Raw genomic sequence first — 6,057 nt, 5'->3', positions numbered from 1 at the left:
GTGGTCTCTTCCAACTCTATGATTCTGAGACAACCAGCCCCCTGTGGGCGCTGGGGCTCTTGCAAAGAGCAAACTGCCTTGGGACTGGGCACGCCAGATGGTTTGAGGCAACCCTCGAAATGCGGATTTGCTACACAAACTCGTTTGCTGAAAAAGATGTCAACCACAACACGTCTCTGCTTTTTCATTCCATGTGGCTTAAAAGAGGGGGGGGAATGTAGTTCATAAAAGGACTCAGTGTTGCTGAATGGTGGTTGCTACCCATTGAGACTGGTAGGGCACCAGCAGGGAGACGAACAGCAGGTGGCGCCAGAGGCAACAGCAGGCAGAGGCAACTAGTTCTAGCTTTGTCCCCATCTTCCTTCTCCTCCCTGCTGTTTTCTCCCTGCTGAGCCCAAGGAGGAGGCAGCTGTCAGGCAGTGCCAGCCCTCTGAACTGAATGTAGCTAAGAAAGCAGGCAGGTGGGGGCGCTGAAAGCAGGCTAGCCTAGTGGGGCAGTGCCCCATTCACTGTTATGGAGCAAACCTCCTTTGATGTTGTTAAGAGCCTCCTTTGGGAGTGTCAACTAAAGGGACAACATAAGGCTATTTAATTCTGGACCTTAAAATCACGAGCTTTTGGAGCAGATTTTTCCTATTCCTGACCGCCAGGCTCTTTGAGCAACAGTCAGGTTGGTTCCCTGAAGCGGAACAAATGAGGAATCAGCTTTATCGAACGATGATTTGTTGTGGTGTTTAATTCTCATTTTATCTTTCGATGTGACCTCAACGTATTTGTATGTTGTTGCTGTGACCTGCCCTGGGATCATTTTATATAAAGAAGGGCAGGGTGTAAACTTCACAATAAATTACTAAGCCTCTCTCGTCAACCAAAAACGCGGGTTTTCCCTAAGCAATTTTGCAAATTATCCTGTGCAGCACAGTGGCTTTCAAACCCAAGTTCCAGGAGGCCTTGGGAAAGTATCTCAGGTGTTCCTTCGTGAGATCATCTACAATGGCATCTCCAGGTAAAAGGCTTAGGAAGCAAATGAGGAGAAAGAATGTCTGTCTAAGATATTAAAGAGCCTTCCCCAACCTGGCTGGGGCTGATGAGAGTTGGGAGCCTGCCTTAGATGCCAAAGCAACTTCCTTGGCATTGGATTGGGTACCATGCAACTTGACTTGGGGGAGGAGGAGGCATTTGCTGTTTTGCCTTGGGCAGCAGTATGCCATGGGCCAGCCCTGCATAAAAAGAAAGGTTGTGCCACCTGACGAAGACCACAGGATGCTGAAACAGAGGAGAGGGGGAGAAAAGTGGGGGGAGTCTCTGAAATTTCCTGGCCCAGCCTCAGAAACCTCAGCTAGCCAGCAGAGCCAGACTGACACTGTGTCCTCGTATTCCCAGCCAACAAGTGTGCAGCATGCCGCTCCGTTAACTGCCACGAAGCATTCCTCGCATATGGTCACACCAGAATGATGGGCATGCCTGCAGCCAAGCATGACGATGCCTCCTGTCTTGGGGTCAATCTTGCAATAGTCGCCGTGAGTCCAGACACTTGTCCAGCAAAACCCACATGGAGGGCAAACAGGTCAATTATCAACAATCCAAGCCCGGATGGCACACAAATCTGTTTTTACATTCACAAGAACAAGAACAGTGGAAATTGATGGAACAGATTTTTTTTAAGAAAATAAAAATACAGTACGATGTTTTGGGTATAGGGTAGGTATAGGGCGGTATATAAATTCAATTTTAAAAAATGTTTACAAGAACATAGAAAACTAGAAGGGTTGTAGGCAGATTCAGGGCTTCAAGTCACACTCGTTTTAAATTATTGTGTTTACTGAATAAACCAGTGGTTCTCAAACCTTTTTTTCTCTGAACCACACTTTCAGAATAAATATTTGCTCGTGCCACACTGAATTTTTTATTGATAACAATACATACATTGGAACACAAAAAGAAGCAACTCCTAGCAGAGCTTGATTTATAACATAGAACACAACTACTTTACAATATGATCATGCGGAACCCAGAAAGTAAAAAACAATGCAGCTACATAAGAACACAAGTCATTCCCAAAATATAATTATAAACGAGCCTCTTACGTATGGACCTTAAGTCTGTATACAAACTCAATGAGAGGCAAGTGCTTGCTTTTGTCAGGTAATCTCCTTAATTTTAGGTCTAATTTAAGACAGACAAACTCATCTCCTCATCAACACAAATAAGCCTTTTTGTCTTTTCTGATCTTTCACATCTGTCAAGAGTTGAAAATCCCTGTTCCTGCCACACCCCTTGAGAATCACTGGAATAACCTTTCAGACCGGAGTAAGGAACCTTTGGCCCTCCATATGGTCACAAAATCATAAGAGTTGGGGGAGATTGCAGGCTTGGGGGAGCCATCTCAAGTGCTCTCCCAGGCCACCCACCATTAAATAGGACCCAGGGGTGTGGTATCGCACCAGGGAGCCTGAAGGGAGCCTCCTGGAACAAACAAGGAGACAGACAAAGAGGTCTGTCAAACCCGGGTCTAGGGAGGCTGCTGCCACTGACTGAACCACCACCCAAACCCCTGTCCAAATTCAACCGTTCTGCAATTCATGCTGCCTTGTTTTGTTTTGCTTGGTTCGGTTCAGTCCTTCTCTTCTATTGTAAAAAATAAATATATATTGGGGTTTGTTTTGGTAGGCGAGCGCAGAGAAGGATGAAGATGGGGGTGCCCACAGAGGAGTCCTGAACCAAGAGGGTTTCCCCCAAGGACATGTATCTTTATTTAGTTTTTTTTTTCCTCGGGGTGGTTGTGGGCAAACCCCTTCTTCTTCTAACTGTATCTCCCCCATTTCTTTCTGATCTCCTTTCACTGTCATATTGGGGTGACCTCCCCCTCCCCTTATTTTTTACCTCTACCACCACCACCATTATTACCCCCAGTGCCTGAACCCCCCCCCTCGCCTGTTAGAGATTCATTCCCTGTGTTTGTATTCATGGGATTGTTGTCTATCACATGATGGTGTATGTTTTCATGTTTTCCACAGAGTCGGACTTGACAGAAACAGGATGTTTGTGTTACTGTTTCTCCTGAAGTGGGACTACCGTCCTTTGTTTTTACTCTGCCTGATGCTAGAGAGAGAGGGGGAGCCATGTTGCAGTACTCCTTGTGTGTGTTTATGTAAATAAATGTAGATTAGGGTGCTACTGAAGGAATGTTTTTATTTTGTTTCGACTCAGACCAACACGGCTACCTACCTGTAACTAGCCAAATGCTGTGCTATTGAGTTCTGTTACGCAATTGTGCAAACTCTGCGGATCCGTAAGTGTGCTGATGTCAGTTGGCATCAGTCGCTGTGATCTTCAGGCAGAAGAAAGCGTTTGAACGATCGACCAGGAGGGAGAGAACATGCCAGTCAGGCATGTATATCTGCCAGGGTCCTACTTGCGAGTAAGAGATCCTAACATCGCCCACCCCCACCACCACACACGGGAAACAAGAGAAAAGCTGGTTGTATTGCAAAATAAATCAAAAATCTAAGCTAGGGGAAAATACACTCCAACTAGCTGAACAATACCTTCAAATTATTGTCACTAATATTGTTGTTGTTTAGTCGTTTAGTCGTGTCCGACTCTTCGTGACCCCATGGACCATAGCACGCCAGGCACTCCTGTCTTCCACTGACAGACGTGCTCTATATAATATATATAGACGAGAGGGCGCTCCGTTCTCGCAGCAGCCGACAGCAATTCCACCTCGCTCACACTTTCCAGCGACTGGGACTCTGAGGCACGTGGCCTCTGGCGGCGGGCGGGGAGCAAGCTCGCCGTATGCACAGTGGAGCGCCACTCTTCCCTTTCGCGCCTCTGTAGTACGCACCTTCTCCTTCCCGCTCAGCGTGAGCATAAACTGGACCAGTTCCGTTTCAGAGTGGAAGTGATGATAGAGCGGAGGAGGAGGAGGCGACTTCCAATCAGGAGGATTTTTGTTGTCGCCCTAGCGTTGTAAATCCCTAATAGTCCCAGCCGAGGGAAGATCAGTCTCTGAGGAAGGCGACGGGGCGAAACGTAAAGACCGGGACTCTCGTAGAAGAAAAAGGGCGCGAAAGGCTACATCTGCGCCTCACAAAATCAGCTCTATGGCATTAGCCGTGGCGCAGGAGATGACGTATTTCCGCTGCGCCTTGACCGAACCAAGATGGCGGCGGCCTTGAGTAGCCGGTGGCTGCTTCGCTTTCTTCAGTTATCTGTGGGAAGGAACCCTCTTCCCTCACTTCGCTCCGCCGAGCGGCCCCTGCAGTAAATTAGTAAATCTTCGGTAGATAATTTAAGCGAAATTTGATATGGACACCCAGTTAAGTGCATTCCTTCTCCCAAATGCTCTGTGGCTCTTCCCCAAATGCATGCGCTTCATTGGCAAATACGTCTTTATTTAATGAGGTGGCAATCTACTAGACTGAAATTGCGTCTAAGGGGAAGGGAGAGGAAGATAATCATCTTGCACCCTTCTGCCAATCATCTTGATGCAGGAGGCTGAAAGGGAAATGGTTGAGAGAGATGCGGGTGCAGAGATAACTCCCTACAGCAGTGGGGATTGATGGGAGTTGTAGCACAAAACATCTGGAGGGCACCAGCTTGAAAAAAGGTGCCCTACAGTATAGGGGCTGTGTTTGATTCTGGAAGTGGAGAGCAAAAGACAAAAAATACTGCCCAATTTCTGTAGACCAATATAAATAAAACTCAAGGAAAGCATAGATTTTCTGTTGCAAAATAAACAATGTGAATCAAACTGCAGAATACATGAGAGGCAGGGTGCAGTAGGAGACGTAAGTCAACACAAGTTCTGTCTCAACTATGACCATTGCTATTCAGTTCTCTTCTGAGCTTCTCTGAAACCATGAGGTCTAGAAACTTGCTTTGTGATAAAATGGAACTAATAATCCAGGTTGATGAATAGAACATATTTCACCAAACCAAAGATACTCTATTAAACTTGCTAGCTAGGTGGCATGTCCAGGGTAGTCCCAAAAGTTACAATGATGCGATTTGCTGGTGTGGGAAATGTCTTGTACAGTGGTACCTCAGGTTAAGTACTTAATTGGTTCCGGAAGTCCATTCTTAACCTGAAGCGAACTTTCCCATTGAAAGTAATGGAAAGTGGATTGATCCGCTCCAGACGTTGAAAAACACCCCCTAAAACAGCAATTTAACATGAAATTCACTGTCTAACGAGACCATTGATCCATAAAATGAAGAAAATAATAAAGGTATTAGGTCCAGTCGTGACCGACTCTGGGGTTGCGGCGCTCATCTCGCGTTATTGGCCGAGGGAGCTGGCATACAGCTTCCAGGTCATGTGGCCAGCATGACAAAGCCGCTTCTGGCGGACCAGAGCAGCACACGGATACGGCGTTTACCTTCCCGCTGTAGCAGTACCTATTTATCTACTTGCACTTTGACGTGCTTTCGAACTGCTAGGTTGGCAGGAGCTGGGACCGAGCAACAGGAGCTCACCCTGCCGCAGGGATTGGAACTGCCAACCTTCTGATCGGCAAGCCCTGGGCTCTGTGGGTTAATCCACAGCGCCACCCGTGTCCGTTAATTATCAATGTACTGTACTATAAAATAAATAAGACAGTATTTTGGATGAAAAATTAACATTTTTTCCCCTTACATGCACTGATGATAGTCAGTTTGGATGGGGGCCTTTTATCCATTTCTGCAGTCACACAATCAACCAGGAGCAGAAGAGCCTTACAGCTTAATGGCCTGCCCAGTCTCCCCACAGTGGGGAGATGCCTCCAGCAACCCCTGCTTCTAACAGGGGCAGGAAGGCAATAAATCTTCCACCTTAACCTTGCTGGATCGGCCCCATCAGCTGGCAGTCAAGGAAGATTGGGGGGGGGGATAGAGAGAGGATGCTCTGATCCTGGAGGCTGCCCATCCTGGCATGCTATCAATGTTCTCCTGCTGCAGCCCTGCCTCCCACTCCACTCTCCTCCAGAGCCCAAGCACTGCCCCTTTTTGAGGGGGGCCATCCCACGGAAAACACACACACACAACCACCCTCCTGGAGCAACTAGGAGA

The sequence above is a fragment of the Zootoca vivipara genome, chromosome 17 (genome assembly GCF_963506605.1).
Source record: "Zootoca vivipara chromosome 17, rZooViv1.1, whole genome shotgun sequence".
In the NCBI taxonomy this organism is placed as follows: Eukaryota; Metazoa; Chordata; class Lepidosauria; order Squamata; family Lacertidae; genus Zootoca; species Zootoca vivipara.
This window is presented reverse-complemented; position numbering follows the sequence as displayed.